Source organism: Bos indicus, chromosome 9 (genome assembly GCF_029378745.1).
Source record: "Bos indicus isolate NIAB-ARS_2022 breed Sahiwal x Tharparkar chromosome 9, NIAB-ARS_B.indTharparkar_mat_pri_1.0, whole genome shotgun sequence".
NCBI classification, from domain to species: Eukaryota; Metazoa; Chordata; class Mammalia; order Artiodactyla; family Bovidae; genus Bos; species Bos indicus.
Genome location: NC_091768.1, coordinates 38,140,530 through 38,166,465, shown reverse-complemented (window position 1 = coordinate 38,166,465; position 25,936 = coordinate 38,140,530). Strand labels below are relative to the sequence as shown.

The 25,936-nt window shown below is 37.7% G+C and overlaps 1 pseudogene; it reads right to left on the bottom strand.

Moving 5' to 3' along the window:
* LOC109563504 (CWF19-like protein 1) overlaps positions 1-11,990 on the bottom strand; it is a 113,598-nt pseudogene extending 101,608 nt beyond the window's left edge.
* Positions 11,991-25,936: the final 13,946 nt, after the last annotated feature.

Sequence of the window (25,936 nt, the reverse complement as noted above, 5' to 3'; positions counted from 1 at the left end):
GAACAGTCAGTACTGGCCAGGAGCCAGTGTCATGTAGCAACTTACGGTTTATTTGCAGTAGGATCCAGATCCAGCACTTCCTCATTTTTGAGGCTCATCCATCACTTGACTTCCTGGACACCATTTTCCCTCTGTCCTCTTTCTGAAAGCCTGTGCTCAGTCTCATTGCCTGTTAAAGCTCTGTGTAGAACAGATAAGCACATTAAGCCCCTTCCTCACAAGAATTGCCTGGAGTCATTGAATATAGCCCAGGTGAGAATCAAAGAGAGAAACAGGTGAGCTAGCTTGGATGTACACCAAGGTAAGTCCTTTTCATTCTAGCAGTTTGCATCCTGTGTAAGGAGCTCTTTGCAGGCAACTGCCTTAAGCAGGAAACCCCTTTCCTTGTCATCTTAGCAAAGCTATATTGTAACTAATTTTTAAACCGGGCACCCCCATGTGCTACTCATCTCCAGCCCAAGCACACCTTCACATCTTTTAATCACGTAATACTTTGCCTAACTTGCCTGTGTATAGTGGGGAAAGGTGATGACTCTTACTCTCTATCTCATTGATTAATTGAGATTACTTCTTTTCCTCCCCAAATCTTCAGAGGTGGTTTTGGGGAGACATTGAATCCCCTATATTCCCAGATTGATTAAAGGCACCTTTCCTTTCTATCCACATTTGGTTTTTTCATTTTTTAGGATTTAAAAAAGAATTATTTATCTATTGTTATGTTGGGTTTTCATTGCTACTCTTGGGCTTCGCTTCACTGCAGTGTGTGGGCTTCTCATTGTGTTGACTTCTCTTATTGCAGAGCACAGGCTCTAGGTACATGGGCTTTGGTAGTTGCAGCAATTGAGCTCAGTAATTGCAATTCACAGGCTCTAGAGTGTGGGCTAATTTGCTGTGTGGCATGTGGAATCTTCCTGGACTAGGGATTTGAACCCATGTCCCCTGTATTGACAGGTGGATTCTTATTCACCATACCATCAGGGAAATCTTATATCTGTAAGTATTGATTTGATAAGCTGCAAGCAGTGAGGTCCAATTCATTTGATAACACTTAGAGAATCACTGCAGATGGTGACGGCAGCCATGAAATTAAAAGATGCTTACTCCTTGGAAGGAAAGTTATGACCAACCCAGATAGCATATTCAAAAGCAGAGACATTACTTTGCCAACAAAGGTTCGTCTAGTCAAGGCTATGGTTTTTCCAGTGGTCATATATGGATGTGAGAGTTGGACTGTGAAGAAAGCTGAGCGTCGAAGAATTGATGCTTTTGAACTGTGGTGTTGGAGAAGACTCTTGAGAGTCCCTTGGACAGCAAGGAGATCCAACCAGTCCATTCTGAAGAAGATCAGCCCTGGGATTTCTTTGGAAGGAATGATGCTGAGGCTGAAACTCCAATATTTTGGCCACTTCATGCGAAGAGTTGACTCATTGGAAAAGACTCTGATGCTGGGAGGGATTGGGGGCAGGAGGAAAAGGGGACGACAGAGGATGAGATGGCTGGATGGCATCACCGACTTAATGGACGTGAGTTTGAGTGAACTCCAGGAGTTGGTGATGGACAGGGAGGCCTGGCATGCTGCAGTTCATGGGGTGGCAAAGAGTTGGACACAACTGAGCAACCTGAATTGAACTGAACTGAACATTGTCAAAAGTAGCTCCCTATCCATCTTAATGGCAACCCACTCCAGTGTTCTTGCCTGGAGAAGCCCAGGGACAGAGGAGCCTAGTGGGCTGCTGTCTATGGGGTCGCACAGAGTCAGACACAACTGACGGGACTTAGCAGCAGCAGCAGCAGCATGCATCTTAAAGCAAAATCTTCTCCATTAAGAAATTCTTCCTGTTCTCAAAGAACTTCTGGTCACTCTTCATATTTTTATTTTTAAATTCATATGTTATATATAATTGTGTATATGTGTGTACCTATAAATGTATGTATTCAGCTAGGTTTTCTGTGATTTTCTGGGAAATTGTGCAATATAAGAAGAAAGATGAAGCTAAACAACTAGAAAAAAAAATGAAGCCCAGTAGAAATAAAGAAATTCAAGAAATGGAAAATAACTTAAAGCAAAGAAAAATCCAACATACATATACCCTGATTATTAGAATCAGAGAGAATTAAGAGGATGTAACCATGATAAAAGAAAAAAGAACAACAGGAACAATATACTATGAAAAAGGACTTTTAGGGATCAAGATGAGCTATTAGCAACTTTAAAATGTGTTTGCCAAGAAAATAATTTAAAAATAAATAAAAGATTATATTTGGAAAATCAATTAGAATGTGGTACAAAAATTAAAAAAAAAATATATAAGGGTAGAATCTCAACCTAGGATCCAGTATCTGAATAGTAGAAGTAAAATAAAAGGAGAATGAAGAACTAAGAGTGAGGAAGCTATAAAAGAAACAATACAAAGACATTTTTCAGAGTGCAAGGAGAGGTGTCATAAATTTTGTTAAAAGGGCCAATATGTGACTGAGCATAATAACCCCAAAAGATCCATATCTAGACACATCAGTATAAAAGTTTAGTACCTCAAGGATAAAAATGAGATATTTAAAAAATTTTAGTGAGGGAAAAGCAGTTAAGCTAGAAAGCAATGACAGATTGGTCTAAGACTTTTGATTTGCATTATGGTGATAGAAAATAGAGGAATGATGCCTTCACAGTCTCAGACTGAAGACAAATGCTTTCCCATCTGGAATCCTAAACTTAGCTAGAATGCTATTCAAGTGTGATGGCAGAGTATAGCCATTATCTGAATAAGAAAATTAATATGTCAGATACCCTCTCTTCAGAAATCTCCTGAGGAGGTATATTAACAAAATAATGGTGTCAACTAAGAAAAACAATGACTCAGGAAACAGTTTCTATATCAGAAAGCAATAAAAGATAAGAAGAACCAGCATTAGTGGCTTATGGCAGCCTAGAGGGCTAGCACTCAAGATTGGAGAAGGGTGGAGGTGGTGGCAAAGAGGTCTCTGAAGAAAAGAATGAGACTTTATAGAATAAATAGTAGAATGGAGAACTTGGGAAAAAATATAGGCATATAAGTTTATAATCAGCCCTTCCCTAGTTAAAGTATGGAATAATTAGGGGCAGAGACTAAGCAGTGAGGAAAATAGTTGTCAATGGGCTGAAATCTAGGTAACTAATGCTAATTTCTATGGTCAAATTAGACCAGTAATGAAACTAACATCATGTTGCACCAACCACTTTTTTTGGAATGGCTCTCAGTTTTATACCAGGATTGATTCCAGAAGTACACATAGCCTCTTTCCCTGAGGAAATTACAATCTGGTAGAAAATCAAGATACAAATAAGTTAATATGGTTTGCTTCCAAAATTTAGAGGCGACCTCATGTGGAGCAGGGCTTGGCCTACGAACCACATGTTCAGAGCACATTTGTAGAGCTGGGAGGACACCCCTGTGGCAGGTCAAAACTCATGAACTAAGTTGTCTTTCTTTGGCCACTCCAGTCCTCAGTTTAAAGCAATGTAGTTAGTCATGGAATAAAAACTGATGTACATCTCTTCTTGTCCCTGGAAATAACTGCTTTGCTATTATAGCTCTCATTTTCCACTCGATGCCAAGGTTAACTGCCCTGATCACAACAAATGCATTTCTTCTTCCAGGGTCTTCATCAATCTAGTTGCTGGAAAAGCATCAGTTTAGGGCTGAGTCCAGCACTCTATCTATGGCTTCCTATAAAGAGAAATAGTCCTCTGACAGTTCGACTGCTTTACCCTAGCTCAGTGCCTCTGTGATTCAGTCCCCATTTTCTCCATGTGATTTTTGTTTATGATATAGACTGATTGTCCTTTAACATATATCTTTGCATTATTTGTTCTTCTCTCTTTTCTTGACTTGGTCTGCTTCTCCAGACTGACATATGTTTGACCTATGCTGTTTGTTTCTCTTTCTTATTTTGTCCAGTCTCTTCAGCTTTATTTTGTCTTGCCCTTCTCTGTCCTGTCCTCTGTCCTATTTTCATTCATTCATTCAGAAATATTAGGCACTGCAGTAGGAATGAGGATAAAAAGTGAAATGGTTCTTATTCTTAAGTATTTCACATTCTTTTGGGGATAATTAAGTAGAAGAATGGATGACTCATAAGCTAGAAACAGGATTTCTGGGAGAAATATCTACAGCCTCAGATATGCAGATGATACCACTCTAATGGCAGAAAGTGAAGAGGAACTTAAGAACCTCTTGATGAAGGTGAAAGAGGAGAGTGAAACTGCTGACTTGAAACTCAACATTCAAAAAACAAAGACTGTAGCTAAGGCTATTCAATATCACAGTAATCCAAGCCTATGCCCTAAGCAGTAATGCTGAAAAGCTGAAATTGTATGGTTCTATGAAGACCTACAAGACCTCCTAGAACTAACATCCAAAAAAGATGTCCTTTTCATCATAAGGGAATGGAATGCAAAAATAGGAAGTCAAGATACCCGGAGTAACAGGTAATTTGGCCTTGGAGTACACAATGAAGCAGATCAAAGCCTAACAGAGTTTTGCTAAGAGAATGCACTGGTCATGGCAAATGCTCTACACATGGACATCACCAGATGGTCAATACCACAATCAGATTGATTATATTCTTTGCAGCCGAAGATGGAGAAACTCTATACAGTCAGCAAAAACAAGGTTGGGAGCTGACTATGGCTCAGATCATAAACTCCTTATTGCCAAATTCAGACTTAAATTGAAGAAAGTAGGGAAAACCACTCGACCATTCAGGTATGACCTAAATCAAATCCCTTATGATTATATAGTGGAAGTGACAAATAGATTCAAGGGATTAGATCGATAGACCGAGTGCCTGAAGAACCATGGATGCAGGTTCATGACACTGTAGAGGAGGCAGTGATCAAGACCATCCCCCAAAAAAAGAAATGCAAAAAGCAAAATGGTTGTCTGAGGAGGCCTTACAAATAGCTGTGAAAAGAAGAAAAACAAAAAGCAAAGGAGAAAAGGAAACATATACCTGTTTGAATGCAGAGTTCCAGAGAATAGCAAGGAGAGATAGATAGCCTTCCTCAGTGATCAATGCAAAGAAATAAAGGAAAACCATAGAATGGGTAAGACTAGAGATCTCTTCAAGAGAATTAGAGATACCAAGGGAACATTTCATGCAAAGATGGGTACAATAAAGGACAGAAATGGTATAGACCTAATGGAAGCAGAGATATTAAGAAGAGGTGGAAAGAATACACAGAAGAACTATACAGGGAAGATCTTCACAACCCAGATAATCATGATGGTACAATCACCCACCTAGAGCCAGACGTCCTGGAATGTGAAGTCAAATGGGCCTTAGGAAGCATCACTACGAACAAAGCTAGTGGAGGTGATGGAATTCCAGTGGAACTATTTAAAATCCTAAAAGATGATGCTGTGAAAGTGCTACAATCAATATTCCAGCAAATTTGGAAAACTCAGCAGTGGCCACAGGACTGGAAAAGGTCAGTTTTCATTCCAATCCCAAAGAAAGGCAATGTCAAAGAATGTTCAAACTACTGCACAACTGTACTCATCTCACATGCCAGCAAAGTAATGCTCAAAATTCTCTAAGCCAGGCTTCAGCAATATGTGGACCATAAACTTCCAGATGTTCAAACTGGATTTAGAAAAGGCAGAGAAACCAGAAATCAAATCGCCAGCATCCGTTGGATCATCAAAAAAACAAGAGAGTTCCAGAAAAACATCTGCTTCTGCTTTATTAATTACACCAAAGCCTTTGACTGTGTGGATCACAACAAACTGGAAAATTCTTCAAGAGATGGGAATACCAGACCACCTGACCTGTCTCCTGAGAAATCTGTATGCAGGTCAAGAAGCAACAGTTAGAACTGGACATGGAACAACAGACTGGTTCCAAATTGGGAAAGGAGTATGTCAAGGCTGTATATTGTCACCCTGCTTATTTGACTCATCTGCAGAATACATCATGAGAAATGCTGGACTGGATGAAGCACAAGCTGGAATCAAGATTGCTGGGAGAAATATAAATAACCTCAGATACGCAGATGACACCACCATTATGGCCAAAAGCAAAGAGGAACTAAAGAGCCTCTTGATGAAAGTGAAAGAGGAGAGTGAAAAAGTTGGCTTAAAGCTCAACATTCAAAAAACTAAATCATGGCATCTGGTCTCATCACTCCATGGCAAACAGATGGTGAAACAATGAAAACAGTCACAGACTTTATTTTCTTGGGCTTCAAAATCACTGCAGATGGTGACTGAAGCCATGAAATTAAAAGACTCTTGCTCCTTGGAAGAAAAGCTATAACAAACCTAGACAACATATAAAAAGCAGAGACATTACCTTGCCAACAAAGGTCCATCTAGTCAAAGCTATGATTTTTCCAATAGTCATGTATGGATGTGAGAGTTGGACTATAAAGAAAGCTGAGCACCAAAGAATTGATGCTTTTGAACTGTGGTGTTGGAGAAGACTCTTGAGAGTCCCTTGGACTGCAAGGAGATCAGCCAGTCCATCCTAAAGGAAATCAGTCCTGCCTGAATACTCATTGGAAGGGCTGATGTTGAAGCTGAAACTCCAATTCTTTGGCCACTTGATGCAAATAACTGACTCATTGGAAAAGACCCTGATACTGGGAAAGACAGAAGGCAGGAAGGGAAAGGGATGACAGAGGGGTCGGTGTTGCCATCCAGCCATCTCATCCTCTTTCATCCCTTTCCCTTCCTGCCTTCTGTCTTTCCCAGCATCAGGGTCTTTTCCAATGAGGATTGGAGTTTCAGCTTCAACATCAGTCCTTACAAACTTTTAGGAGAACAGTCTGACAGAGGATGAGATGGTTGATGGCATCACTGACTTGATGAACTTGAGTTTGAGCAAGCCGGGAGTTGGTGATGGAGAGGGAAGCTTGGGGTGCTGCAATCCATGGGGTCACAAAGAGTTGGACATGACTGAGTGACTGAACTGAACTGAACTGAAGATCATGGCATCCAGTCCTATTACTTAATGGCAAATATAAGGGGATTGACAGATTTTGTTTTTTGGGCTCCAAAATCACTTTGGATCGTGACTTGCAATCATGAAATTAACAGATGCTTGCTCTTTGGAAGGAGAGCTATGACAAACCTCGGCAGCATATTAAAAAGCAGAGACATCACTTTCTGACAAAGTTCCGTATAGTCAAAGCTATGGTTTTTCCATTAGTCATGTATGGATATGAGAGTTGGGTCATATGGAAGGCTGAGCGCCAAAGAATTGATGCTTTCGAACTATGTTGTTGGAGAAGACTCTTGAGAGTCCTTTGGTCTGCACGCAGATCAGACTAGTGAATCCTAAAGGAAATCAAGTCTGAATATTCATTCGGAGGGTTGATGGTGAAGCTGAAGCTGCAATCCTTTGGCTACCTGATGTGAAGAACCAACTCATTGGAAAAGACTTTGATGCTGTGCAAGGTTGAAGCAAAAGGGGGAGGTGGCAGAAGATGAGATGGGTGGATAGCATCACTGACTCAATGCACATGAATTTGAGCAAACTCTAGGAGACAATGGAGGACACAGGAGCCTGGCAGAGTCCATGGTGTTGCAAATCACTGGACACGGCTTAGCGACTGAACAGCAACAGCAGAGTGGAAGAGTAGAAGGTGTAAGGCCTGGAAATCAAGGTACAGTAAAAAATGTTCTGGAAATGCATAGGTCTCAGTACAAGAATGGCAAAATCAGTTTTTCCTAAGATGCATAGATAAAGCTTTACAGAGGAAGTACAAAGTGAGGTGGATTTTGAGGGATAAGTAAGAATTTAATAAAACTAAGACAAGAAGATAAGACTAAGACGGGAAAGGCATTCTAGGTGAAGGGAATAGAATATATGACGTTGTACAATGGGCTACTCCATATCGGTGGTTCCCTCTGTGTTTATTCTTCTCTTCATGGGAAGTTACCAGGACCACCAGCATCAGCACCTCCGCTGCTGTGTGGTGGAGTGCTCAGAAGCTTTCTGCACAGCTGTTATATCGGGTGGGATAGCTTACATCGACTCTCATGGAAACTACCCCCATTTCATCCTCTTCCAGAACTTCTCAGGGCACCATCTTATTCCCAATATAGGCAACTGGTAAACAAACTTACATTAAAAATGTGAAATTTGTAAACAAACTCATATTTTCAAGTATTAAGCAGATTATTTATAGTGAAAGACATTAGAGGGGTTTTTAAGCCTACATTTTGAGAGGTTCAAACAACAGTGTTTGAGGGCAGCTTACCAAAATGCATTAGAGAAAGTCATTTGGAAACCTCTTTACTGCTTTCAGAAACAAGAGAATTGAACTTCTCTTTTGCAGCCAATTCTCTGCAGCCACACACACACACAAATAAAGGTTTACTAACACTCTTTCTCCTGAGAACACTATCTCCTGTGAGCGGTGCCAACAGCTGAAAGCATCGAGCCTGCCCTCGCACTGTGAGAACACAGCTCTCTCCCAGGGTCTGCCCAGATGCTCATTAAAATCCAATGAGTACCCCACAAGGATGTGTTGTTTAGTCCAACATCATAGCTTTCAGAAAGAAAAGAATTTCAACTTGGTGTGTGTGGGAAGATGAACAAAGTCGAACGCTACAGTAACTGGGTCAAATTAACTCTTTAAACAGGAGCTACTAGTAAATGAATGGCTGCTGACCACACACAGCCATTCAAAGTGTCACAGCTTAACTTCTGCCCTGGGGAACATCTGTTCTTCCCCAAACTCAACAGAACGCTTTTTTTTGTTGTTGTTTTTTAACACCTTCCATCACTGTGGCTTTTCCCTTTTACTCTTCTTCTTTCCCCATCTCAGTAACTGACTGATGTTTTACTCCTATCATTGGCCTCTCTGGAATATCTCACAGACCTAGTCAACATGTTTACTTCCTTAACAACTATTGTACCCATAAACTGTAACCACTTCTTCCCAGGCTCATATCACACATGGGAAAAAGCCACTTGCCCAATATTCTTGTCAACAACACACATTACAACCAGAATGCTTTGTTGTTTTGCACAGCAGAAATCTTGGGGAGATGGGTAGAGAGGAAACCACCAAAAATAGTCCCCATTTTTAAGGAGCTTTAAATTCATTTGGCTGTCACAAAGAATACTTTTATAAAGCTTGACTGTGTGAGGAAAATGTTTATTTCTCCTGAAGAACTGGTGTGTTTTCTTTTGTCATATATTGGAAATTATAGTATTTAGAATCTTTCTCTTGTTTGCTTTTGCTGCCAGAATACATAGCACCAAGAGTAACATTCACAGACTGTAATTACATAAGCTCTAATTGCTTCCTTTCTTTTGTATGGCCTTGACTTCATATGCTTATTACCAATGGATAGATATTATTGTGAGGTTAATCTCCTCTTAAGCTATTTTTTGGAGTGACTTAGGGTATAAATAACTAGACAAAGATCTTTCACCCTGACTTGGATAAAGCAGTGAAAGGCATGCTCTCCAAGTTTGTACATAAGAAGAGGCTAGACAAGAAGGCTGCAGTATTTAAGATGGTGCTGGAGAGAGAAGGGGGATTTATTCCATGGATTTCCAGGGAACTGGCACCCTGAGAGAAGGAATTAGAGTGGCATGGAGTCCAGATCACATGGCAGGTGGTGGGCTTTGAGGAGTGTCAGTGGGTAAAGGGTTCTGTGGCCAGAGGTGGAGAGTTGCATGGAATGAATTCTAGGGGACTCTGGGCCGGAAGTGAATTCATAAGAGAGAGGTAGTGAGATTTTTAGTACTGACCTTAAGTGTAATGTTTTGGGGGAAAGGGAGATGGTTTTAATAATGATTTTAGAAGTCTTCCTATAAAATGCTTGTATTTCAAGGCTCTTGGGGTCATAGTGATGTTTATTTGAATTTGGCCACGCATCCAGGTGGCAAGGAGTCTGTTCAGCTTTGTGATGTTAACAGTGCATGGATTGTGGAGACAACTAGAAGGCCAGGCTGGAGCTGTTACAGGGAACACTAATAGAGAAAACAACATGTTGTCTAGAGTTCAGGTTCAAACTCCAGGAAAACTATGGGTTGTGGTAGATAGAGGAAAGAATTGAACATGAGTTAAGATAAATTGAAAGTACGATATAGGTTTCAAAGAGCAGGGGTTATTAGGCAGCAAGCTCAGAGGGTAGCCGTGGAAGACAAAAAGGGTGGTAGTCCTACGTGCATGCATGCTAAGCTGCTTCAGTCGTGTCCGACTCTTTGCGACCCCAAGGACTGTAGCCTGCCGGGCTTCTCTGTCCCTGGGATTCTCCAGGAAACATACTGGGGTGGGTTTCCATGCCCTCCCACAGGGGATCTTCCCAACCAAGGGATCACACCTGAGTCTCCTGCATTGTAGGCAGATTCTGTACCACTGAGCCACCTGGAAGCCCACTCTTAGATGAGCTGCCTTCAATTCTAAATGCAAAAAGTGAAGAGTATTTTATGTAAGGAACACATAGAGTATGGAGTGGCCAGACAGGAGAGTGACTAAAAATGATGTTACACAGGAATGGTTAAGTAGCTGTATACTTTTAACCCAAAGAAGAAAAATAGGATGTGGAAGTCAAGATTATTATTTTCAGATATTTGAAGATAAACAGTATGGCCGCAGGGAAGGAGCCTGTGATTTAAAGCCAGAGAAACAGTGATCTCTGACCTGCCTCTGACTGGCACACACGGGATGCGATCTAACCAGTGTTGCGTGAGCAACACCCCCAGGCATGGTAGTAAGTGGAGAACAAGCACCTTGTGCAGCATAGGGTTATTAGCATGCCCCCAATGAAGGGGAATTCTGTTCCTATGATGGAGAGGATAAGGGAATGCAATATACACATTCTCTGTAGTTCCATAGTGTTAGGTCTAAAATCAATACATATTAGCAATAAGAAGACAGACTTTGGCTCCCTTAAAAAAGATAAAATATGTACTTTTGAAGAGAAAATAAACTTTCTCACTGGTGTTTTTGTTTCCCAGCCCAGACAGTGTTCAAAGCTATCCTTTCTGATTCCAATCTACTCTAAGGAATAGGTGATGTCAGAGGATGTATTGTGAGACTTTTGCAGGCACCAAGGATTCTTTTGGCCTTCTCTTAGAGATTAGAGATAGTGAAGATGGAGAAGAAATGGAACTCTTCTGTGTATGTAGAAAAAGGTGACCAAAGTCAGAGGAAAGAAAACAAAATGTAGTCTTCCATCAATCTTTATGTACCCATAAGGACATGGAGGCAAATTTGAAATAGGATAATTTGAAGAAAGTTTTGATGAAATTTCCATTTACAGAGTCAATTGAGGAATAATTACCATCTAGCATTAAGAACAGCAAAGAACAACCTAAAGTGGAATGAGAGCCTCAGAGCAAGATCATCTTGACAGGAGCAGGGCTAATTGGTGAAGTGATGCTGACAGCTCTGGAGACCTGGCATGGACGGTACCAAGAGAAGATGCACTCCGACCTCGCTCCTCCCCCAGTCTCCTTGGGCTTTCCGTTGGCCAAAGACAAGTGAAAGCTAGAGGGCAAGGGAGCATGTTGATGTTTCCTAAATGGGTCATCCTTCTGAACAGGGAGAAACATACATCTTATTACCAGTGAGCAAAGTTTAAATAGAAGGATATAATCCTTTTTTTTTTTCATGCCTTCTAAAATTCTGTTATCGAGGTATTCCAGCTAGACAAGGAGTGGAATCTATCCTGATAAAAGGAAAGTTGTCTTTATGTTTATCCCCATTTCCTCACCTCTGTTTACTTTCTTCTCTTGAACCAATTACTACCATCTATTCTACCACTGTCCTCAGAACTCTGTGGATCTGCCAATGGGACAGTGCAGTTGAGGGAGGCTGATAGCTGTTCCTGAGAATTTCTTATGGAGCCAGGCTGGGCATCTCCCTTTACATTTGGATAGTCATAGGGTACTGTTTTGTCTTTCTGATCTGTTAAAATTGTGTCCCTGTATTCAGAAGAGATTCCTGGAAGTTGTGCAGTTCCTGAGCCTTGGTACTCTCTCCTCATTTGTCATTGCCATTCATTCATTAATTCATTCTGTTAAAATAGATTGAGACTTTGCAGTGTGTACACACTGGGATACCATGGGAAAAACACCAGTCATGGTCTTTAACTTAATGCAACTGACTTTATTAAATTCAAAATATTAAAGTCAGTGAAGTTGCTCAGTCATGTCCGACTCTTTGAGATACCATGAACTATAGCCTACCAGGCTCCTCCATCCATGGAATTTTCCAGGCAAGAGTACTGGAGTGGATTGCCATTTCCTTCTCCAGGGGATCTTCCCAACCCTGGGATTGAACCCAGGTCTCCCACATTGCAGGCAGACGCTTTACCGTCTGAGCTACCAGGGAAGCCTTTCAGTGTACTCCAACATGCTTCTTTATAAAATAAGGAGATACAAACTTTCATTTCAGATCAAATATTCTAGTTTTAATCATGGAAAATGTACCCCTGTAGCCATTTGAAAGACAAAAGGAAGAACTAGAGTTGAATATTTCTGTGTCTGTGATCAAACAAAAGTTTGAAATGCATGCTCTCTAAGAAACAGTCATTGATAGCTCATAGTTTTCTTTAGTTTGATGATATTGACAAATATAGAATATATATTTAATTTAAGTGCCATAGAAATTGAGTTATTAGAATATTTTATAAATAAGAGCCAGCTTACTGGAAGGGGAAGATATTGTTTTAAAGATGTTAGCAAGGATGCTCAACTTCTTCAAAATATATAGGAAAATTAAAATCAATTTTATTTAAGTGAATTGGAGTTTAGATCTATTTACATTGTTCAAGTATGAAAGTAATATAAACTGTTCCATAAGTTAAACACCAGTATGTGTTAATAATGATTATTTTAAAAAATCTATTTAGAATTATTGAAGAAACTATGATTTTGCTTAAGGTAACTTGTAAGACTTATAAGAAATATATTCTTCATAAATATTCAAATAAAAGAAATACATAATAAATATTTTTAGGTTCTTGTGCATGATTTTGAGATAGTTATCACTCTAATATGAAATGTGTAGCAAAAATAGTTGAATGTTGGACAACTGGCAGTTCTCATAGATTTTGTCTGTAAATTTACTCAGAATTATGTATAAACTCTGTAAAATTAGCATCAGTCTACAGGGTTTAACAAATCCAGTCACCTTTCATAGGTCAAAAAACTTAATTTCCATGTATGTAAACATAAAATTTTAAAATACCCTCCAGAAGCCACCTACCTTTAACCCTTATATGTAAAAATCTTCTTTTAAAATTTTGATTCCTAGCAGGCATGTGAGGCTCAGTTGACCTTGACTTTTTATGTTCAGCTGTGAATTATAGGGTTGTTACCATTGTCTCTCATGTACTATCTGGAATTTGGGGGGTTAATTTGACACCAGGAGTCCTCCCCACAATCCTAATGCAATTGCTTCTGAATGTAGAATCTATAAATTTTTTGGAGAATAGAAAATTTCTCCCAGAAAAAAAAAATGACATCAAATGACAGCAGGCATATATATTGTAGACTAATATTTTCCAAAAGAGCTGAATGACCTCCAGGAAGTTCTTTAATGTACAGTCTTTGAGAACTAATTTTTTTTTTCTTTCATTTAATGTTTATCTACAAAAAGCTTAATATAAGTCATTTCTCAGTCATTTAAGTAACGGCCTTATAGTGAAGTACTGCTATGCAATTTTAATTTTCCTATTTACATTTGATCTAAAATTGAATTTTCCAAGTGAGATTTGCTAATGTTGTACCATAACCACAGTTTGAAAAAAAAATGAATCATGTGGACCTTGTTTGTGTACATACCACTTATGTAAGTGGTATGAACATTACCTCTAACTGTGGTGGTAAATAAGCAATGAAGTAGTTTCTGTACCCAATTCCAGCAGTAATTAAATTGTACAATAATTAATTTGAATATTTATTTGGCCAGTGCTGGGGTTAGATGAAGGGATACTGCAATAAACATGGGAGTTTATTCTACAGTGGGAGTCAGAAAAAGAGTCAGAAAATAAACAACTAAATAAATAAGAATACAAAGGCACATAACCAAGGAAGCGCAAGTTAGTAAGGCTTAATGCAAAATTTAATGGAACCACATAACAACCTTATCTTCATATGAGACTTTTAAGAGTTATTACAGGATACTAAAATAAAACTTGCTTTAGCAGATGGGTAACTGGCAGAATTTTAGTTAAATTTGGAGTCTGATAATCATGAACCCACAACAGAACCTTAAAGTCATGAATATCATTTTGTAAAGCATGCTAACGTGAATAGGCATTCATTCTCTACATTAGTATAATTGAAGTGAAAACAAGGAAACGTATTAAATGCAGAAACAGACCTAAGGCTACATTTCACTAATAGTAGTCCCAACTTCTGCTATCTGTTTTAGTACATCAGTATCATCTGTCTCATTGAATTAATGTTTTAATTGTGTTGGATTTTTAGTTTATATTTAATTTGTAATTTTGATTTTATAGTTGTATAAGAACGCTAAGCATGAGATGTTTTCACATTTTCCTGTAAATATCTATGAATTAATATCATTTATGTAGAAACTAGAGGTGCCTGATATTAGTTCCTTTAATAAGAAATATTAATAAAATATTGATAACATTTGGTGTTGTTAAAGTTGTGGGATAGCACTTTCATAGACTGAAGAAAAAATGAGTTGTTACAAACTTTTAGGAGAACAGTCTGACAGAACTATTGATATTCAAAGGATTTTCATCATTCAGCTCACTTTTGGGAACCTATTCATCAGAAATAAAAGCATCTACATGTGTGGATTTATGTATAAAGATGTTCATTGCAGCATTTCTGGTAGTACCTCAAATCAAACTCTCAAATATTAGCAAATCAAATTCAACAATGTATAAAATAAAAGAAATAGTTTATGAAAAACTGAGCCTTATCCCAGGATTTTAAGGTTCATGGTCTTATTTCACTTTATTCTTTCATGAATGTACAGTAAGTAGAGTCTTCCAGAGACTATGTAATGTGTAATGACACAACAATTCTGATGGTTAATGCGATTTGTGCTTGTGTGTTCTTGTGTTTTAGTTTATAATAAGGAAATAACTGATAGATATAACTTTCATACATAAAAGCTTTTTGAGGTTCTCAATTTTTCTTACTATAAATTTTATTGTTTTTTAAATTTAAAAATAACATCCAGAATTTTCTAATCATTTTTACTGCTAGTATTTGTGAATCTAAAAGGTCTGTTTTCTTTCAATCAATTGACTTTTAGTGACTTAGCTTCCTTTTGGGATTTTCTGATTAAAAATATTCTTTAAAAATATATTTATTAGAAAATATTTCAAACGTATTTGTAAGTAGCTGCTGCTAAGTCGCTTCAGTCACGTCCAACTCTGTGCGACCCCACTGACGGCAGCCCACCAGGCTCCCCCGTCCCTGGGATTCTCCAGGCAAGAACACTGGAGTGGGTTGCCATTTCCTTCTTCAATGCATGAAAGTGAAAAGTGAAAGTGAAGTCGCTCAGTCGTGTCCGACCCTCAGCGACCCCATGGACTGCAGCCTTCCAGGCTCCTTCATCCATGGGATTTTCCAGGCAAGAACACTGGAGTGGGTTGCCATTTCCTTCTCCTTTGTAAGTAGAGATAATAATATAACAGAGATGCTGATGTCAAAACAGCTCACTTCTAATAAATATTGTCCAAGTTTACTTCAGATCTTTTTTTAATCAACTTTATATTTTAGAACACTTTTTGATTTACAGAAAAATTGAGAATATAGTACAGAGAGTTGTTCCCATGTGCTCTGCACCAGTTCCCCTAATTATCATCATTTTTCATTAGTATGGTGTATTTGTCACAATTAATAAACCAATAGTGATATATTACTCTATGTGTAGTTTGTATTTTATTCAGATTTTCTTAGTTTTTTTTTTTTAATTTAGCCTAATATGCTGCTCTTTTTTTTGTTGTTGTTTGTTTTTGTTCTAGATCGCACCCTGGATACCACATTTCATTTAGCTTTTATTTCTTATTATGCTCCTCTTTTGGGGGGGAGAGGGGCATGCCATATGTCATGCAGGATCCCAGTTCCAGACCTGGGAAGGAACTCCATGCCCCCTGCAGTGGAAGCATGGAGTCCTAACCAGTGGATGGGATTTTTCTCATTGTGCTCCTCTTGGCTGTGACAGTTTCTCCGACATTCCTATGTTTTGGTGACCATGAGGATTTGAAGAGTACTAGTGGTGGATTTTGAAGGATTCTCTTCTATTGGAATTTGTCTAATGTTTTATTCATGACTAGACTGGAGTTACATGTTTTTGAGACAAAGACCAGAGATGAAGTGTCATTTTTATCTCATCATATCAAAGTACTTACTATCTGATTTATCACCTGTGATTCTGACCTTCATCACCTGGTTCAGGTGGTACTTGCTGTTTCTCTGATGTAAATCATTCCTTCCTCCCCCAACTTGGTACACTGTAGTCTTTGGAAGAAAGTCAATACACGCAGCTCACCTTTATAGTCATCCCCTCCATAAAGGCAGAGTATTGCATATATTATTTGGAATTCTTCTGTACAGCAGACTTGTCTGTTCTCTACCTATTTATTGCTATCAGTACAACTCATGGGTGCTTATTTTACATGGTGAGTTATAATTGCTTTCTGCTTCATCTGTTTCATTGCTTAAATTCTTCCAACTTTGGCCTTTGAGCAATCTTTCTGTTGGCTCCTATGTACCTCTGACACATGTCTATCAATATGGGTTTATTTTCCACTCCCTGACTTTCTGACATTACAAGATGCTCCAGGCTCCTTTTGGATTTCTTGCCTCAGTCTTAGAATCAGCCATTTCTTCAGGGATACCTGGTCCTTTTTTATTAGAAAATAGTGTTAGAAACCAAGATCTGAACACTAGATGATCCATAACTTTTAAGAGTTTTAAAGAGTTCAGAGACTAAAAGTTTTTGAACTGTTTGTCTCTAGTGCAAAAATCACTTTAAATTATGAATAATTAACCTATATGGATGTAAGGGAGGAAGTAGTATATTGAAAAGAGCACAGAGTTGGGCTGAGGTCTAAGCTCTATGCCTTAGGTACAGTGTAACCTTGTATAATTTACCACCTCTTCTGACTAATTCCTCAAGCTTATACCAACTTGACAAATAAGCTTTCATTTCTTTGTAATTTTCCAAAAGAATAATAATTTTATGACAAACATCATGCAGAAAATTATATACATGTATATTTTAAAAATAAAATACTTCTACCTTAATGACATTTCTTGATTTATAGTTATTATTTACTCAGGCACTGTGAGTAGTTTTGATTCATTATATCATTTAATTGTTGTAACAACACTATGAAGTTTGTACTATTCTTATTCCTGTTTTAGTGGTAATTAAACTGAGGCTCAGATGGGTTAAGTTCAAGTATAAAAATCCTAACAGTGAGGCAGGTACATATCTGGTTCTAATTAATGTTATTTCTCTTGTCTTCTTTCAAACATGTAACAAACAATTGTTAGAGTAAATTTTTGGCCCGTCTCACAGGGCAGAGAACTGCTTACCATATCTCTATCTTACTCTTACCAGGTTGTCTTACAGAGACAGGCATGCTGTGGACTTATTTAGTGAATCCCCTGGCTAGAGGAAGTTTGCTTCTTGCCAGAGTTAAAGTGGCCCATAAAAGCAGTTTTCTTGAGCTGGTGCAACAAGGATATTAGTAACAACCACCACCAATGTAACAATAGAATAGTAGTTGAGATTCTACTCTGTGTCAGCTACAGTGCTATATATTTAATATTCATCATCATTTTACATTATCATCACCCATTTGTTATGTCTTAACTACTTTTTTAGGTAAGAAAAGTGGAGCTCAGAGTGATTAATTTTATTTCCCAAAGTGAGGCAAATTGCAAGTGGCAGAGCCAGTGTTTGAAGCCAGGACTGTGTGCTTTCCAAACCCATTTACTTAGCATTATACAAGGAAAAACAGCAGTTGCTGGCAAGGGAAGTTCACTCAGGGCATTTTTCAGAACCCAGTAACAGTAACAGGCTTTGCTGAAGTTCTAGAGCTGCAAAGATTTTGTGCAGGGCAGATGAAGAGTAGGGCTTGTGAGAGCTATAGAAAGAACTGATGAAGGCTTTATGCTCCAAGTCTGAACCTTGAGCATCTGTAGACAGATGTACTGAAAGCATCAGCAGTAGACACAGAAGTTCTGAAACAGGGAAGCAGAGATCAGTGGACACAGGAAAGGGGACCAGTGTGTGACACAGAAGTAAGATGAGGGAGAATTTAGTAGGGCTAAGGCAGACATTCCTGGCAAAGCCCATCATCATTTTCACAATGAGGGGAGATTAGATCCTAATGCTTGACTTACACTCTCTTTTATTTGTAGTTTGGATATTGTGGCAGGCAGTATTTTTTTTTTTTTTAAAGACCCTGTGATGGTTAATTTTATGTGTCAACTTGACTGGACCTTGGATACCCATACATTTGGTCAAACCTTTTTCTGGGTATGTCTTTGGTGGGGGAGGGCTGCTTCTATACTCTTCTCAAGTCATGTGAGAAGGCCTCCATCAGAGCCATGTAGTGAACTTGCTGTCTTACTGAAGTGAGAAATCTGGGAGACAAGATATTGCTGGCTAGCTTCTTTGATGGCTGTGCGAAAAGGGTTTGATGCCAGGATAAGATTGAACTGCCCTCTGGCCTTTTGTTGGTCGCAAAGGATGTTTATCTCTTGTGGACTTAGAGGTGGGTAAGTGGGGACAACAGACCTGCTCTACGGATCTTTTCAATTCTTTTCAAGAGTGCTGCATGAAAGAGTGATGGGGCATCTGTTTTTATGTCATCAGTGCACAAACGGGTGAGGGATGAACACTTGCCCAGAGAAAAAGGAATCACCTACACATGGGAATGCTCCCAGGGGTCTCAGAAGAATTCACGAGGTACACATCAGCTTTATGCCCCTGTCTGGCTCTGAGTGCTCAGAGTCATCTTAATGTAAACAGTCACTTAGAAATGTCCCACTCCTCTGACACAGGCCCAGCCTCTCCCTCAATCTCCACTCCAACCCAACAGGGATGAGGAAACTTGCTCAGCTAAATGGGACAAAGACTAGAAAGTGGGAGAAGTGAAAATAGACTCTCTCCTCTGGCCTTCTACCTACAGAAGACCCTAATTGAGGGAGAAAAGACAATTTAAATAATTTGAAGCTTTGATTATGAAATGGGATTAGATATTTTCTAATTTCTAAATTGAAATTCAATAGATACTAAATCGGTAATTATTAAGAAACTATTATGTGCCCTTAGGCACTGTTGTAGATTCTGGGGCTATAAGTAAAAAACAGAGAAAAGCCCTTTCCCTATGGAACTAGCTTTCTAACAGAGAGATGTAGACAAAAAGTAAATGCATTGAGTTAAATTTGTGCTTCTCAGATGGTGACCTGTGTTGTGGAAGAAACAGAGCAGGGAAAGGAATAGAGAGATTCGGGTGAGGGTGAGTAGGAGAAACGTCGCTGTCACTCATCCACTGGTAAGAACAAGTCACCAGGCCATGCCTGATGCAAGACGCAGGAGAAGAAAACATGGATTTCAGAGAAAAATATGCATTGTAGGCCCATGGAAAGCTTCTTGTGGGAAGCAAATAGATAATTACAGCCAACTATTGGGACATTTTGGTGGCTCAGTGCTAAAGAATCCGCCTGCCAATTCAGGAGACATGGATTTGATCCCTTGGTTGGAAAGATCCCTTGGAGAAGTAAATGGCAATCCATTCCAATGTTCTTGCCTGGGAAATCCCATGGACAGAGGAGCCTGGCAAGCTATAGTTCATGGCATTGCAAAAGAGTCAGACATGACTGAACGACTAAACAACACTTTGAGCTGTAAGTCTGACAAATTGCCTTAAGCAATACTGCCTGATGGATCTACTTCTGTCATGTGAACAATATGCTATACGTAATTATTCCAAGTACTAGAATGGAGGACAAAAAAATTAACAAAGGCTTGATTTCTGGAGTAGAATCGTTATGAATACCTTTTTCTCTTGTCTTCTCTTTTATCTTATATGATGAAAGTAAGAAAAATATAGTTCAAAATAAATAAAGGAAAATATTTGCTTCAGTTAATGTTTGCTGTATTTTTATAGAATGTCACCAAAGTAGAAGAAATGTTTCATTCTAAATAAAAAATATAACTTAGCTAAAAATATGTACCAAAGTTCTTATTTATCTGGAAGAGAAAGGTATTTGTAATATTGAGTATACTTAAGGAGCTAATTAAATAATTATAAACATTATGTCTTATTTTGTTTTAATACCAGATTGCTAATCGGTATCATTTACTTCAAGGAAAACAAGAGAAGTATTTGGAATTGAAATGAAGGCTAAATCCACGTAAACAACATATCCAGGAAGTGTAAAATTGTACTTTGAGTGTTATCTATGCAGCTAGCATACCATTTTCGAACATTTGAACATCCATTTTGTCCCCAGTATTTGTTGATTAGTTGACCAATAAGTTCCATTAACCAAGATCAGTACAACTAAAAGTTCCTCAGGTTTGAAAACATAGAATATTCTCTTACATATAAGTGAGACTTAGCCCCATAGTAGGGACGGGGGAGCCTCGTGGGCTGCCGTCTATGGGGTTGCACAGAGTCGGACATGACTGAAGCAACTTAGCAGCAGCAGCAGCAGCAAAATATCCTTAGAAGGTAAAACTGATGAAAACTATATGAACAGAGGAGCCTGGTGGGCAACAGTTCATGCAGTTGCAAAGAGTCAGACAGGACTGAGCAACACACTTTTTAAAAATTAAAGTGAATCAAGGGGATATAGGTTTATAGTTATAATTATTGGAATTACAGAAAATACATGACTCAGCCCAAGCTCACCTCTGTACTGTTAGGAATGCTTTAATCAAATTTAAAATAGGTGGCAACTCTTAAAACTATTTTCTTTGTCTTTTAAAGAGAGATTATTATCTCTCTAAAACAACTCTAGGGATTAACTTGATACTCATTTATTCTTTCACTTAGGTTTTTTAAATCTTTTTTTTTTTTTTGTCATAGAAGCTTCAGATTAAAAAGCATGTACCAGCATCAGTTTTACATTTCAAAGTAATAGTAATAAACCATTTAATAGAGTTGAAGGTATTCTATACTTTTCTCTGATCCCACTCATTCTCGTTTTTGCCCAGATGGAAACTCCACTCTGAATTTGGTCTTTATTATTTACTTTTTATAACACTTCTACTTATATATACATGCTAAGTAGCTTCAGTCATGTCTGACTCTTTGCAACCCTATGGACTGTAGCTTGCCAGTCTCGTCTGTCTGTGGGATTTTTCCAGGCAAGAATACTGGAGTGGGTTGCCATTTCCTCCTCCAGGGTATCTTCCTGCCCCAGGGATTGAACCCAAGTCTTCCACATTGCAGGCAGATTCTTTACCGTCTGAGCCAATACATACATCCATAAAATATATATTATTGTTTGGCTTATTTTAAAACTTTAAATAGTATTATAGTGTATGGTTATATATGCATCTTTTTTTCCCTCTGAACACTATTTTCAGTATCTTTTTCTTGATGACATCAATGATCATATTTCATGAATATTCATTACCATATAATATTCCTTTGTGAACATGCAAAATATAGTTAACCATTTCCTATCGATTGCTATTTAGATTGTTTCCAATTTTTCTTCCTAAATAATGCTAAATAAATATTCTAGTATGACCCTCTTAGTGAAAATATGGGAGAGTATTATTAGAGTATGTACTTTGATAAGGAATTATTGGTAAATTGTCCTGCAGCGGTTAATGTTCACCTTCCTATGAGCAGTGCCTGTGAAATTCAATTGCTTCAACATTAGGTACTGTCAGAATTTTAAATCCTTACAAATTAATAGGAGAGAAATGATGCTATACTTTTTTTTATTTGCATCTTATGATTGCTAACGAATTTGAACATCTTTCTTATGGTCATTGGTAGTTTCAGTTTCTTCCTCTATGAGTCAAGTATTCATAACATTTACTCATTTGTTTATTGGATTACTTTTTCTTAATAATCCATGGAAATTATTTATAAATTTCCGCTTTCTCAATTATATGTGCATCAAATGTATTCTCTCAGCTTGTGGTTTCTCTTTCAATTTTATTTAGTGTCTTCTGTCATCTGGAAGTTTCATCTAAGGTCTTAAAAATATTCTCATGTTGAGTCTTCTAAAGTCTTAAGGTTATTCTTTTGAATTTAGATCATGAATTAATAGATTATTGTGTACAATGTAATATATATTTATCTTTTCCACATACTCATTTGTCCCAGTATCTTATACTGGATGGAATATATCTCCAGTGATTTATAGTATGACCTCTGCTGTTTATCAGGATGCCTATGCCTGTGGATTGTTTCTGGCTCATTATGTCACAGGCTGGGAGGTTCAGAAGCAGTGCTGAGATAGAGTTTGGTGTGCAGGGTATTTACTAAGGGGTGGCATCTATGAAGGGGAGAAGGATGTAGAACTGGGCAGATGAGAAGTCAACCTGTGATACATGGTGTGAAATAAAATCCGTATTTTATGGCAGTTCAGTTCAGTTCAGTTCAGTCACTCAATCGTGTCTGACTCTTTGTGACCCCATTTTATGGCAAGAAAAGAAAAATTTAAACATAAATATTTTTTCCTGCCCTTTGGCTTCCTGTCTCCCCTCTACTGTGCTTTGTGTATCTGCGTTATGCATCCACCAAATCCCCCCAATCCATGGAAATACCTGCTCAACCACAACTGCATTCTTCTAGCACCAACAAGACAACTCCTTAAAAAAATAACATTCCTTCTTAATCTTGTAAGGGGCCATATGACCCACGACCCACTCCTTGCTAGACTGTATGAACTACCAATAATACATCATTTTATGTAGAACCCTCTATCTGAACAAACCTATGTAACTGTGCTTTGACCTCTGATGGGCAGAACAGTTCTCAGAGCTTTCTTGAGAGGTTGCAGTTCTCAATTTGGCTGGAATAAAATTTCCCATTTCGTTCTAAGATCAACTGATTAATGGCTAGAAAAGACTCAGCCAGCCCTACAGAAAGCTCTGGATATAACAAGCCCTAAAAATTGTACCCTGGTGGGCAAAAAACTCTGACTTTTATACCCCCTCCACAGTCAGTCCTTGGATTTGGGTTGCTCTGGAAGGGTGTGCCACAGGGAAGGCAGCCCTCTGCCCAGGCAAACCCTGACGGATCTGATCCCAGAAACCAGCTGTACACAGTGTTCGCACCAGCTCAAAGAAGACCTTTCCAAAAGACATGGATCTGAAGGAGCGCCTTCCAGTCCACCACATCATTCTGTGCTGTGCATTATTCTGTCTTTATGTTAAAAATTATTCTTTAGTAGTATATTTTAAATCTCTATACCTGGCAAGTCTTCAAATCCTATTACCTTTCAAACCCTCAACCCTTTCTCTTCTATGTTGAGGTTTGTATACAAAGTTCCAAGAAAAACTATAGATTTTTATTGAAATTGTATAGAACAAATAACCCAGAATGAAATGATGTCTTTATAATATTATCTTGTGATAAAATATATAATACAGGATATACAATTAATTTATAGTTTATTTTATGATCTTTATGAAGTTTTATACTTTTTCATGAATTTTCACATTTTATATTAAACCAGTTCTTATTTATCTTAGGTTTTTGTAGGTATTTTAAACGGGACTTTTCTTTTTTGCTGTTTCTAAAGATCTATTACTGAGATATAGGAAGACCCTTGGTTTTATTATGTTCATTCTGGAAACAGTGTTGAACTTCATTCTAATGATTTGTCTATAGATTTTTTCATATTTTCTATGTAAACAATCATCATGTTCAAGGTAAAAAGCATTTTTTTCTGCCTAACATCATCTTTCAATTTTTATGCTTTTAATTTCTTTTTATTGTCTCCTTGCACTAAAAATTGCAGTATAATGCTGAATGAAAGTATTGGTTGCTTTCTCATTTTAAAAGGAATGATTTTAAAATTTCATCATTACATTTTACTTTGAATTTACTGGCAGCTCAGTGGTTAGGACTTGACACTTTCACTGCCCAGGCTTATGTTCCGTCCCTGGTCTGGGAACTAAGACCCGCAAATCAAAAGGCACGGCCCTTAGGCTTTTCAGAGGTAATTTTTAGCTCCTCTAGTCTCAGCCTCTTCAGGCTTTTCCCATGAATGAAGGTTGAGTAACATTGTAGGCTTATGAACATTTTCTGAGGTGGATTTTTTTCTTTTCCCATTTTAATGCTATGTTCTATGCTATTAGATTTTTTGATGTTGCATGTTCCTTTGTTCCTGGGTTAAAGCCAGGTTGCTTATGAATCATCTTTCTTTGTATACATTTTACATTAGAGTTCAATGTAGTATACTTGCTGTGCTGTGTGCTTGGTGGCTCTTTACTTGTGTTCAAAAGTGAGGTTGGTTTGTAAATTTTGCTTTATGCTCTTTCTCTCTGATTTTAGTTTCAGGTTTTTCTAGTCCTTTATATAAAATGAGGCACTTCACTCATCTTCAACATTCTTTGAAACAATTTGTTGTGATAAGAAATATTTTTCTTTGCTAGTTTGTCAAAATAAATCCTTCATAGAAACAGTGGGAGTCTGGGGACTTGGGGATGAGTGAGATCGTTGAGGGTAAGATTTGTAATTATCAATTAATTAATTGATAATTAATAAAATTCATAATTAACCATATTAATTAAAATCCATATGTTTTATTGTGTCATCCTGTATCAATATATGTAAATATTTATGTTAGGTAGTTTGCTTTTTTATATAAACCAATTTTATTGAATCAATTATTTTCTCATTAATTTTTACTCATTTTAATTTATATCTTTTGCTTTGTTCTTTATGTTATCTCTATTGGTGTCTTACTAGCTGCTTGTCTGAAATACTTGAAAACATTTAAAATTTTTTTCTTAATTAAAAAATATTAAAAGCTATACTTGTTCTGTTAGGACTGCTTTCAGTATACTTATTAAGTTTATGGGTTGGCCTTTTAATTCCAATTTTAAATACTTTTTCATGACAAATATTTGACCTTTATCAGACAGGCTATTTAGACTTGCATATTTAAGTTACCAATCATATGTGATTTTAAAAAGAACTATCTTAAATTACTGATGTTATATGCTGAGTTCAGTGGTTATTGAGAGGAAATATCAGTAGAATCATGCATTTAATGACATAGAATTATGAATTAGGTAAAGACTAATAGGTTAATTAAAATGACTCTCTTTATTATGTGGTAATAAAACAGTCAGTCATGAACAGTGCTGTGCTTGGTAAGATGATAGTTTTCCAGGAGCAAAGTCCTGTTAAGAATGTGAGGACTAGGACATAAACTCTCAGAGTTTCCAAAAGATTAGAAACCTATTTGGTTTCATGTCATCTGCAAATAGTGAGAGTTTTACTTCTTCTTTTCCAATTTGGATTCCTTTTATTTCTTTTTCTGCTCTGATTGCTGTGGCCAAAACTTCCAAAACTATGTTGAATAGTAATGGTGAAAGTGGGCACCCTTGTCTTGTTCCTGACTTTAGAGGAAATGCTTTCAATTTTTCACCATTGGGGATAATGTTTGCTGTGGGTTTGTCATATATAGCTTTTATTATGTTGAGGTATGTTCCTTCTATTCCTGCTTTCTGGAGAGTTTTTATCATAAATGGGTGTTGAATTTTGTCAAAGGCTTTCTCTGCATCTATTGAGATAATCATATGGTTTTTATTTTTCAATTTGTTAATGTGGTGTATTACATTGATTGATTTGGGGATATTGAAGAATCCTTGCATCCCTGGGATAAAGCCCACTTGGTCACGGTGTATGATCTTTTTAATGTGTTGTTGGATTCTGATTGCTAGAATTTTGTTTAGGATTTTTGCATCTATGTTCATCAGTGATATTGGCCTGTAGTTTTC